Genomic DNA, 13282 nt, shown 5'->3' on the forward strand with positions numbered 1-13282 from the left:
CAGCATATGATTTCTGAGTGAAAGGCATTTCACTTGCAACTCACCTCCCTCAAACAGCATGTTCATTTTTTTTAAAAAGTACCACTTGTGGTAAGGTGCCCTGCCTCAGAATATTGTGTAATGGGGAGTTTCCATTTGTCAGTGAGCATTAACTTGTTACTTGCATGAATTGGAAAACCATCTAATTTCATCTAGGTATCATAACTGACTTTGTACATTAGATCATGGACTTGGGCAAGCATACTGCTTGTAATTCCATGTTCATAAGTAGGCACGTATCACCTCAAATTTAATCAAATTAAGCTAAAAATTGCTATGCTTGAAACATACTGTGGCTAGCAGCATAATTAATATGGGGAAGTAAGTCAATTCTAAATGCACTTTGATAAAAAAAGATACTATGTGTAGAAAATGTCATATGTGAGTGTTATGCATATATTATGTACAAGAGGTTTTGCTTTCCCTATCAGTTCAAATTTCCCCTCTGTTCACTGGAAGCTGCCATTATTCTGCAGCCTGGATACGGTGGTGTAAAAAAATGTTGACTTGTTCATGCAATGTGGTCTTGTAGCCTAATGTGTGAGTTTGCCTTTTGTTGAAGAAACAGCTCAAATTCAGAAGACAAAACGTTTGTCCCGTTTCAACAAAGACTGAATGTCATAGTCCAAAGGCTCCAGTAAGTTCTTTGTAGCTACCGATTACAGTAAGATCCTTTTAAATGTTCACAAGTGCCAGTGTTGGAACACCAGCTCACTGTGCCAGACAGGCTGAGCTCTGCTATGCCTCCCAGTTCCACGTAGCTGTAGGAAAATGTCAAGTGAGGGCCAGGTGCTTCCCCTCAGAAAGGCTGGGAGAGCAGTTTTCAAGATTTTCTGAGCATCTTCAGTTGCCTGATTTGCAAGTGCCATTGCCAGAAGCCTGGCAACAGGTTTGCCACAGTTTGTGTGTCGCCAGGGAAGGAAACAGGTAACAATAGTAATCTTTGAATTTACGTGAAGAAGTGTTTCCTAACTTCTATGATTCTATAAGTTACAACATGGAAACAGGCCCTTCGGCCCAACATGTCCATGTCGCCCAGTTTATACCACTAAGCTAGTCCCAATTTCCTGCACTTGGCCCATATCCCTCTATACCCATCTTACCCATGTAACTGTCCAAATGCTTTTTAAAAGACAAAATTGTACCCGCCTCTACTACTGCCTCTGGCAGCTCGTTCCAGACACTCACCACCCTTTGAGTGAAAAAATTGCCCCTCTGGACCCTTTTGTATCTCTCCCCTCTCACCTTAAATCTATGCCCCCTCGTTATAGACTCCCCTACCTTTGGGAAAAGATTTTGACTATCTACCTTATCTATGCCCCTCATTATTTTATAGATTTCTATAAGATCACCCCTTAACCTCCTACTCTCCAGGGAAAAAAGTCCCAGTCTGTCTAACCTCTCCCTATAAGTCAAACCATCAAGTCCCGGTAGCATCCTAGTAAATCTTTTCTGCACTCTTTCTAGTTTAATAATATCCTTTCTATAATAGGGTGACCAGAACTGTACACAGTATTCCAAGTGTGGCCTCACCAATGCCCTGTACAACTTCAACAAGACATCCCAACTCCTGCATTCAATGTTCTGACCAATGAAACCAAGCATGCCGAATGCCTTCTTCACCACCCTATCCACCTGTGACTCCACTTTCAAGGAGCTATGAACCTGTACTCCTAGATCTCTTTGTTCTATAACTCTCCCCAACGCCCTACCATTAACGGAGTAGGTCCTGGCCCGATTCGATCTACCAAAATGCATCACCTCACATTTATCTAAATTAAACTCCATCTGCCATTCATCGGCCCACTGGCCCAATTTATCAAGATCCCGTTGCAATCCTAGATAACCTTCTTCACTGTCCACAATGCCACCAATCTTGGTGTCATCTGCAAACTTACTAACCATAACTTCTCTCCTGACTCTGATTTTCCCCTTGTCTTAGACTCCCGCACCAACAGAAATACTTTCTCTCTATCTACCCTATCAATTCCTGTCAAAATCCTAAAAACCTCAATCAAATCACCTCTTAAACTTCTATATTCCAGGGAATACAAGTCTAATTTATGTAATCTCTACTCATAATTTAACCCTTGGATCCCTGATAACATTCTAGTGTATCTGCGCTGCACTCCATCCAAGGCCAATATACCCTTTATAAGGTGCAGTGCCTAGAGCTGTACACAGTACTCCAGATGTGGCCTAAAAGGGCTTTGTATACCTGTAGCAAAATTTCCTCCCGTTTATATTCTAGCCCTCTAGTTATAAAGGCTAACATTCCATTGGCCTTTTTGATTATTTTTTGTACCTGACTCCTACATTTTAATGATCTGTGAACATGGACCCTGAAATCTCTTTGGACCTCTATTGTTCCTAGCTTTTTGCCATTTAAAAAAAATAAATGGATCTGTCCTTTTTTGGTCCAAAATGGATGGCATCACACTTAACTGCGTTGAAATCCATCTGCCACAGTTTTGTCCACTCACCTAATCTATCAATGTTTCATTGTAATTTTATGTTCCTGTTTACACTACTTACTATGCCACCAATCTTTGTGTCATCAGCAAACTTGGATGTATGGCTCTCTATTGTGTTATCTAAGTCATTAATAAATGTAGTGAATAGTTGAGGCCCCAGCACAGATCCTTGTGGGATACCATGAGTTACTTCCTTCCAATTCAAGTACACACCCATTATCCCTACTGTCTATCTTCTACCGCCTAACCAATCTCCTAAATAAGTCAATAACTTGCCTTCAATTCCATGAGCTTTAATTTTAGCTAACGGTCTCTTATGTGGAACTTATCAAATGCCTTCTGGAAGTCCATATAAACTACACCCATAGACATACCCCAGTCTTTACTTTAGTTACTTCCTCAAAAAAATTCAATTAGGTTCGTTAGACATGACCAACCCTTTACAAATCCATGTTGGCTGTCTCTAATCAGCTCAAATTTCTTTAAGTGCTCAGTCACACTGTCCTTAATCATAGATTCCAATAACTTCACCACAACAGATGTTAGACTATCAGATCTATAATTTCCTGGTTTCTCTCTCTCACCTTTCTTAAATAATGGAGCTACATTTGCAATTTTCCAATCTAAAGGGACAATTCCTGAATTTAGAGCATTTTGGAAGATTATGGATAAAGCATCTGTAATTTCCTCACCAACTTCCTTTAAAACCCTGGGGTGGAAACCATCAGGTCCTGGGGATTTGTCAGTCTTTAGTGCCATTATTTTTTCTAATACTGTTTTCTTGCTTATGTTAACTTTAGTGAGTTCTAGTCATTTATCATTATTAGTTTCCCTGGAATGTCAGATATATTATCCTCTTCCTCTACCATGAAGACTGATACAAAGTAATTATTCAACAAGTCTGCCATTTCCTTATTTTCATTTGTAATATTACCTGCATCTGTTTTTAAAGGGCCCACATTACCCTTGACTACCCTTTTTCTTCTAATATAATTGTAAAACCTTTTTGTGTTAATCTTGATATCCCTCGCAAGTTTCTTTTCGTATTCCCTTTTTGCAGCCCTTACAATCTTTTTTGTCTCCTTTTGCTGTTCTTTATATCTCTCCCAGTCCCTTGGATCTACACTATTCTTTGCACTTTTGTACGCCCATTCCTTTAGTTTAATGTTATCTCTCACCTCTTTTGTCGACCATGGCTGTTTTATTTGGCAAGTAGAGCTCTTGCCACTTAGGGGTATATACTGGTCCTGTATTAAGCTAAATTCTTTTTTGAACTCTTCCCACTGTTCATCTGTAGTTTTACCCGCTAACAGTTTTGACCAGTTTGCTGTCATCAGTCTCTGTCTCATCCCATTAAAATTAGACTTGTCAAAAGCTAGAATTTTAGTAATTGTGTTAAGTTTCTCCTTTTTAAACATAACATTGAATTTGATCATATTATGATCACTGTTAGATAAATGCTCCCTCACTGTTAGATTATTAGCTAAGTGTGGCTCATTACTCATTACTAAACCTAGTATGACCTGCCCTCTTATTGGTTCTAGGACATTTGGTTCCAGAAAACTATCTTGAATGCATTCAAGAAATTCACTACCTTTCTGACTTGAGCTACTCTGCTCTTCCCAATCTATTTGAAAATTAAAGTCTCCCATTAAAACAACTCTGCTTTTGCTACAAGCCTCTCTAACCTCTGAATTAGTACATTCTGCCACTTCATTTCTGGTATCAGGAGGCCTGTAAACAACTTCCATTACAGTTTTAAGTCCTCTCTTATTCCTCGATTCTAACCATAGATTCTCCATTGATTGCTTTCCCTTCCCTATATCTTCTCTTACTAATGTCGTAATAGTATCTTTAATCAATAAGGTCACCCCTCCTCTTCTTCCAGTTTCCCTATCTGTTCTAAAGACCTTATAACCTGGAATATTTAACTCCCAATCATGACCAACTTGCAGCCTTATCTCAATAATAGCCACCATGTCATATCCTCTGAGCTGCATTTAAGCCTTTAATTAACTCAATTTATTTCTTATACTCTGTGCGTTAGTATATAAAACTCTCATTTGGGCAAAAGACCCTAACCTGTCCTTCTGTTCTGATGATATCTTTCTCGCACTGTTTAACCTAACATTTTTTATTTGTCACTCCTGCTGTTATTACTTTAGTTATTTTAGTATTCCCTTCACTGGGAGTATCTATGTTACTGTTTGTGAACTGAGCTCTGGTCTTATCCCTTTTTTTAATCGTTAAACTCTCATTTTTACTGTTGTTTCTGACTGAGACCACCCTCCAATTTATTCGTTTAAAGTCCCTCCTGTTGTATTGTGCTTTTTTGAGAAAGCTTAATAATGTTCCTAAATGAGAACTTGTAAGATGGCTGACAGGATTCCTGTTTGTGAACCACACTTGAGATATTTGCCATTATTTTTTAAAGTTGCAACTTGGCTGCGTTTGATATTTGTCTTTGTGATCCACTGACGGCTGTCTCCTGTATTGGGCTGAATCAATATCGCGCTTGAGGATGACTGATCGCTGGCTTTGGAATAGCACTCCAATTTAAGCTTAAAGCTGTTGGAAATTCTTCATTCAAATATATCGGCCACTTGGAAGAGTATGATAATGTTTCAACAGTTCTATTTGTAGTTGGTGCCGAAATTGCGGAGTCAGTTCTGTACTTGGGGTTCCACACCTCCCACACCTTGATGTTCTGGTACTTTTTGGAGTACATCTTAAGGCCACGTGCATCCTGATATGATCATTGTGGAATAAAGAATGAACTACTGCTACCCTCTAGTGGGCATGAAACTTAATTTTTGCCTCAGGAAAATGTATGGGAACGAGCTGCACTGTACAAAAAACATCTGTTTATTTTTCACTGCAGCCATCCTTGTGTCTCTGCCTGAAACAGACAAATTAATGCCAAATTGTTTTCCATAGTTTGTTTTTGCTGTGCCAGCTACAAAAAACTGGATTGAGACTCAACAAACTCATTTTCCTTTAGATCTTTACAGCTAACAAAGAGGAAGGTTTTTTTCCATAAGCTGGATTTGAAACTAGCTAGGTCTCCTAGGTGAAAGCACAGAAGCACTTTCCCCATTGCATCGTCAGATACCCAATTCTTTTCTGATAAATTAACTACAGGATGCAAGAACAAAATACTAATAGAGAATGGAATCGAATCGTGTTTGCTCTTGCAACGATAAAGGAGCGAGCTCTGTTAGGTGAGGGAAGAGACAGCAGTGGCAAGCATTTTTTTAACGTAGGGTTGGAAGGACCACTCCTGCTCCTCCCTGCTCCACATTCAGGTAAGTATGAGGGGGGCCTTCCTGCAGGTCCAGCACGTGGCAAGTGAAGCGCTGGGGCCTCTGAAAACCGCAAGAAGCGCAGCACCCTAATTTAAATGAATTATCCTACCCGCCATGTTGGAGGTATGGGAGGCCATTTAGTGCCCGAAAAATGGGCACTGCTTGGTCGAATTTCTAGGCCAATGGCTTTGGTCTTTCCAGCGTTTAACTGGGGGAAGTTGAGGCTCATCTCAGCCTGGATGCCAGACAGGCGTGAGACTCCCACCTGTGTCAGGCTTGGATTTTAACTCCCACACCCCTTCCACATAGAAACATAGAAACTAGGCGCAGGAGTAGGCCATTCGGCCCTTCGAGCCTGCTCCGCCATTCAGTAAGATCATGACTGATCCTCGATCTCAATACCATATTCCCGCTCTCTCCTCATACCCCTTGATGCCTTTTGTATCTAGAAATCTATCCAGCTCCATCTTAAATATATTCAGTGACTTGGCCTCCACAGCCTTCTGTGGTAGAGAATTCCACAGGTTCACCACCCTCTGAATGAAGAAATTTCTCCTCATCTCAGTCCTAAATGTCCTACCCCGTATCCTGAGACTGTGACCCGTCATTCTGGACCCCCCCCCCCCCCCCCCCCCCGCAGCCAGGTGAAACATCCTCCCTGCATCCAGTCTGTCTAGCCCTGTCAGAATTTTATATGTTTCAATGAGATTCCCTCTCATTCTTCTAAACTCGAATGAATACAGGCCGAGTCGACCCAATCTCTCCTCATATGAATCAGTCTGGTGAACCTTTGCAGCACTCCATCCTTGGCAAGTATATCCTTTCTTTGGTAAGGTTACCAAAACTACACACAATACTCTAGGTGTGCTCTCACCAAGGCCCTGTATAACTGCAGTAAGACATCCTTGCTCCTGTACTCAAATCCGCTTGCAATGAAGGCCAACATACCATTTGCCTTCCTAACTGCTCGCTGCACCTGCATGTTTGCTTTCAGTGACTGGTGTACAAGGACACCCAGATCCCTTTGTACATCAACATTCCCCAATCTATCACCATTTAAATAATACTCTGCCTTTCTGTTTTTCCTTCCGAAGTGGATCACTTCGCATTTATCCACATTATACTGCATCTGCCATGTATTTGCCCACTCACTCAACTTGTCTAAATCACCTTGAAGCCTCTTTGCATCCTCCTCACAAACTTGGAAATATTACATTTGGTTCCTTCATCCAAATCTTTGATAAATATTGTGAATAGCTGGGCACCAAGCACTGATCCCTGTGGTACCACACTAGTCACTGCCTGCCACCCCAAAAAAGACCCATTTATTCCTACTCTCTGTTTCCTGCCTGTTAACCAATTTTCAATCCATGTCAGTATATTACCACCAATCCCATGTGCTTTAATTTTGCACACTAACCTCTTATGTGGGACTTTATCAAAGGCCTTCTGAAAATCCAAATAAACCACATCCACTGGTTCTCCCTTATCTATTCTACCAGTTACATCCTCAAAAAACTCTAGTAGGTTTGTCAAACCTGATTTCCCTTTCATAAATCCATGTTGACTTTGTCTAGTCCCGTTGATATTTTCTAAGTGTCCTGTTATCACATCCTTTATTATAGACTCTAGTATTTTCCCTACTACTGATGTTAGGCTAACCGACTAGGCTGCACCCCACTCTGGTTTCTGCCGGGTGGAGGGAGTTAAAATTCCTCCTGTGGTGATTGTTAGCAAGGACGTAGGGGTTGGGATGTCTTTTATGATAGTGGTTTTGAAAGGGAGTGTGACAGTGCCTGGGTAGAGGGAACCATTTACATTAATAGGGATGGTCAAGAGTTTAGTAGAAAAGGGGTTTAGAGACCAGGGAGGTTTGGCTTAATATAGGGAAGGAGGGAAGCAGCAGGGGAAGCTAGAGACTCTTGTAAAAATGCATATGTTTTACTAAACAGTCAATTACATTAACCTCCTGGAAGAGTACAAAAAGTAAAATCTATTCCCATTAAAACTACAAATGGCCTCAATGCTTCCAGGTTAGAGATGGGGGTCAGACAAAATGTCAGGAATTCAATTTTAATATTTTCTAAAGCAGTTCCCTGCTACCATTAAAACACAATTGTGGGATTTTTTAGCTATAGTTCCTAAACTAAATGTTTTCTGTTTTTCTTTGAAGTAAAACAGAGATCATTAGAACTGAAATTTGTGGTGGAATTATATTCCAAAGTGTACGTTTTCAGAAAAACTACAACAAAAGAAACTTGCGAGGGGTATCAAGATTAACACAAAACGTTTTTAACAATTATATTAGAAGAAAAAGGGTAGTCAAGGATAATTTGGGCCCTTTAAAAACAGATGCAGGTAATATTGCAAATGAAAATAAGGAAATGGCAGACTTGTTGAAAAGTTACTTTGTATTAGTCTTCACAATAGAGGAAGATGGTAATATACCAGGGAAACTAATAATAAATCAAGGACTGGAACTCATTAAAGTTAATGTAAGCAAGAAAACAGTATTAGAAAAAATAATGGCACTAAAGACTAACAAATCCCCAGGACCTGATGGTTTCCACCCCAGAGTTTTAAAGGAAGTTGGTGAGGAAATTACAGATGCTTTAGCCATAATCTTCCAAAACGCTCTTGATTCAGGAATTGTCCCTTTAGATTGGAAAATTGCAAATGTAGCTCCATTATTTAAGGTGAGAGAAACCGGGAAATTATAGATCTGATAGTCAAACATCTATTGTGAGAAAGTTATTGGAATCTATAATTAAGGACAGTATGACTGAGCAGTTAGAGAAATTTGAGCTGATTAGAGACAGCCAACATGGATTTGTAAAGGGTAGGTCATGTCTAACGAACCTAATAGAATTTTTTGAGGAAGTAACTAAAGTAATTGACAGAGGAATATTTATGGATGTAGTTTATATGGACTTCCAGAAGGTATTTTATAAGATTCCACACAAGAGACTGTTAGCTAAAATTAAAGCTCATGGAATTGAAGGCAAATCATTGACTTAGTTAGGAGATTGGTCAGACGGTAGAAGATAAAGAGTAGGAACAATGGGTATGTACTCCAATTGGAAGGAAGTAACAGGGATCTGTGCTGGGGCCTCAACGACTCACTACATTTATTGATGACTTAGATAACACAATAGAGAGCCATATATCCAAGTTTGCCGATGACACAAAGATTGGTGGCATAGTAAGTAGTTTAGACGGGAGCATAAAATTATAATGAGAAATTGATAGATTAGGTGAGTGGTCAAAATTGTGGCAGATGGATTTCAAAGCAGGTAAGTGTGAAGCCATCCATTTTGGACCAAAAAAGGACAGATCCAAGTATTTTGTATATGGTGAAATGCTAATAACAGTGAAGGACCAAAGAGATTTGGGGTCCATGTACACAGATCACTAAAATGTAGTGGTCAGGTACAAAGAATAATCAAAAAGGCTAATGGAATGTTAGCCTTTATAACTAGAGGGCAAGAATATAAAGGGAAGGAAGTTTTGCTACAGTTGTACAAAGCCCTGGTTAGACCACAGCTGGAGTACTGTGTACAGTTCTGGGCACCACACCTTAGAAAGGATATATTGGCCTTGGAAGGACAGTAGCGCAGATTCACCATAATATTACCAGGCTCCAAGGGTTAAATTATGAGGAGACATTACAGTCTAGGACGAGGGGACATAACCTTAAAATCAGAGCCAGGCCATTCAGGAGCGAAGTTAGGAAACACTTCTTCATGCAAAGTGGGGTAGAAGTGTGGAACTCTCGCCCATAAAAAGCAGTAGATGTTAGCTCAATTAATAATTTTAAATCATAGGTCGATATATTTTGTTAGGCAAGAGTATTAAGGGATATAGAGCTGTCAGGTAAATGGAGTTAGGATACAGATCAGTCATGAGCTCATTGAATAGCAGAACAGGCTCGAGGGGCTGAATGACTTATTCCTGTTCCTATGTTCTTGACATGATCTCAACATTTAAAACAGAAGCAACATGCACTTCAGTGAATATAATATTCAAATTTATACGGTCCAGTTCATAAAAAATAAACATGCAGCATAAGATCTATACAAGTTTCTTGCCTGGGTTACTGGTTAGTTAAACTATCTTTTGTTTGGTGGTGAGACATACCTTTACCACAGTGCCCTCTTGTGATCAGTTAAGTTCACAAAAAAAAATTGGCAATTATTTTATTTAATTGCAATGTGATTTAAGTGGTAAGAATGGGAATTAGTTATGTGTTTGATTTTCTGTTCAGAAAAAAATTGAGCACAATTTTTCATCCACATTCCCCTCTATGAATATCAAAATGTGAGTTTATAAAGAATAATGAATGAAAAAGTACATTTATAGTTGTATGCTGTCCAGCAACATGCTTAACAATTCAGGGTGCACAGCCCAATGACCAAATCATAAGTAGAAGTCGAGCCAATGAAGTGTTCTTTTTTTGGTAATGCCTATCCTTACTTCATCTGTTAAATTCCCATTCAAGTCATTTGTCAAAAGTAATCAGGATACTCTCTGGCAATTGGGTTGAGGATTTAGCACATAAAAGGAGTCAGTTGAGTAAAGGAGTTTAAAACCACATTAACCCAGGTGACAGTTGAACTGATTTCATACCTATTCTGGTTTTATGGTTGGTTTGTTATTTGTTTCTTTTTTTCCCTCTTAACATTGTACCAGAATTCTGCTAGCTCTTTTTACTTCCCACACAGCAGTTGTCTTCAGCTTTTTGTGTGTATCACCTTTTCCTGTTTCTGCACGTGTTAATGAAATTAATTTTAAATTGAGATCTGTGACATGACCACTTTTTGGTTAATTGTCAAGAAATTAAGTTGCATTAAATTTTAAAAGTTGCCCTGACGTTGAAAACATTTAGGGGAGGGGGGGCGTAAAATACAGTCATTACATTTTGGATGGAATTGAAGGACTCAAGTGAAAATCGGTTGAGTAAAACAACCTTTCCCTTAATGGTGACATTCAGCTTGTTAAAGGTGTAGTTAAGCCTTACTAAAATTGATCTCTGCAACCAAGTTAGGGAAGGGAAAATTGGATTGGGTTCCAGCTCCTGATTGCCATTCAGTGACCCTGGATTTGCATGTAAGAACAGGATTGGATTCGGCAGTGATATCCCTTCCCTTCCCTGCTCTTCCACCACATTTGAGAAGCCTGCCAAAACTATCTGGGATTATGTGAAGCATGATTATTTGGGCACTGGAGGGCTGTGGAACCCAACCCCAGCAAGCAGTCAACATCGTCGATGGGGGGGGGGGAACATTTTTTTTTACTGCTGTTTGAAGATTCCTTTCCATTTCAAAGTTTATTAAACTTATTAATTAACAATTTATTCAATAATCTTTGACTGACACTGACAGGCTAGTGTATCGGGATTGTAAAACCCAGGGTTGTCATTTTCATTGCCACCCTCACCTGAACAAGTTGATCGATTATGATCACCATACTTAACAATCAACAGAGATGATTTTCTTTTCCAAAATGTTAGCTGGCAGGAGGATGCACTGTAGCCAGAGACAACAGTGAACAAGTGAAGATGTGTTCTGAATTTGTCCTTAATGGTTGCTGAGAGCTTGAAGGAACTTGGAAAATTAGTACCTCAGATACTAATACACAACTTGCAGGTTTTCCATCACTGCTGCCCATATCCTAACTCGCAACAAGTCCCATGCACCCATCAGCCCTGTGCTCACTGACCTACATTGATTCCTGGCTCGGGGAGCACCTCAATTAAAAAATTCAAATCCCTCCATGGCCTCACCCCTCCCTATCTCTATAACCTCCTTCAGCCCTGGTCAATGTAAGGACTTGCACACCAGGTTTCGCTGGTGGGGTTACATGTAGCGAAAAAAAGTTATCTGTTTTTAATGCAACTGGACAGTCTTTCTCTCTCTGTCTTTATAATCTGACCCATTGTGTGTTCAGTATAGTGGGATGTAATGTTTTCTGTGGCGAACCTGTCTGAACATCAACGACACCTTTGATTGCTGTGATCGTCTCCCAGCCGAGATGTGATAGGGGGCAGTTGGAAAGATTATCTGTAATCACCAGGCATTGTTCTCTGACTATATATGCTATGCGTTTTTAGAACCCTTCACTCACCTGACGAAGGAGGAAAGCTCCGAAAGCTTGTGATTTAAAATAAAACTGTTGGACTATAACCTGGTGTTGTGCAAGTCCTTACATTTGTCCACCCCAGTCCATCACCGGCATCTCCACATCACAGCCCTGATCAAGCTTTTGGTCACCTGTCAAAATAATTATGTGGCTCAGTATCAAGTAACCATCCACAAGCCATTACACACAAATCAAAATCACAAGTCATTTTCTTTGTTCTGGCCTGGGATAAATGGAGATTTCCCAGCAGGGTTGGTTTGGGCTCCTAATATATGTCAAAAGTAAGACATCCAAAAAGCACTACAGGTTTCATGATCTCTGTTGTTTGAACAGAAACAGGTTCACTTTTAATTCTCCAATCGAAGGAAGTGGTTCAGTTTACATTTTGCAGAAACGTAAAATGGCACGAACAGAAGAAACTAGTGAATTCACCATCGGTCACATCCTTGTCTTTACAACCAAAGACTTTGTCAAAGGACCAATCTTTCATAAGTGCCATTAAGCCATTTCAATCTTTTTGTATTTTTCTTATTGGGAGTAATTGTTACTTCACATCTGAAAATGTAAAATTATAAATACAGTATGAGTAATAGTCTGGTGAAAACTATATCATATCTACACTCCATGTGAATGTAGCAGAAGCCTACATTTATTCCAGTAAACATTGCTCCAGTGTAATTGTTAAACCTCGGGTCACAACTATGCAAGGGTAGATTATATGAAATGTACAGCATCTAAATCATAAGGCATCAGTCAGGAGAGCATCTGAAAGTGGTGACTTAGCACTACTCATCCAACTTTTTAAGCTGGTAATCCATTGCACTGTCTTCAAGTTTATGATGATAGAAAAGAGTGGGCTCTCCCATCACCTCTTTGGCTTCTGCCTGACTGTGAAAGTGAGCACAACTTCTTGTTTACTTTAAAGCATGCTGCTTTTCGAGACTTGGGGCAAATCCCAGTTCATCAGGAAGGAAACTGCAGTTGGTCTCAGGGCAGTAGAATCATAGAAAGGTTACAGCACGGAAGGCCCATCGAGTGCGTGCCAGCTCCATGCAAGAGCAATCCAGCAATTCACACTCCCCCGCCCTTTCCATGTAGCCCTGCAAATTTTTTCCTTTCAAGTACTGATCCAGTTCCCTTTTGAAGGCCACGATTGAATCTGCCCCCACCACCTCTTGGGCAGTGCTTTCCGGATCCTAGCCACTCGCTGTGTAAAAAATGTTCTTCCTCATGTCACCTTTGGTTCTTTTGCCAATCACCTTAAATCTATGCGCTCTGGTTTTTGACCCTTCCACCAATGGGAACAGTTTCTCTCTATCTATTCTG

Source organism: Heptranchias perlo, chromosome 10 (genome assembly GCF_035084215.1).
Source record: "Heptranchias perlo isolate sHepPer1 chromosome 10, sHepPer1.hap1, whole genome shotgun sequence".
NCBI classification, from domain to species: Eukaryota; Metazoa; Chordata; class Chondrichthyes; order Hexanchiformes; family Hexanchidae; genus Heptranchias; species Heptranchias perlo.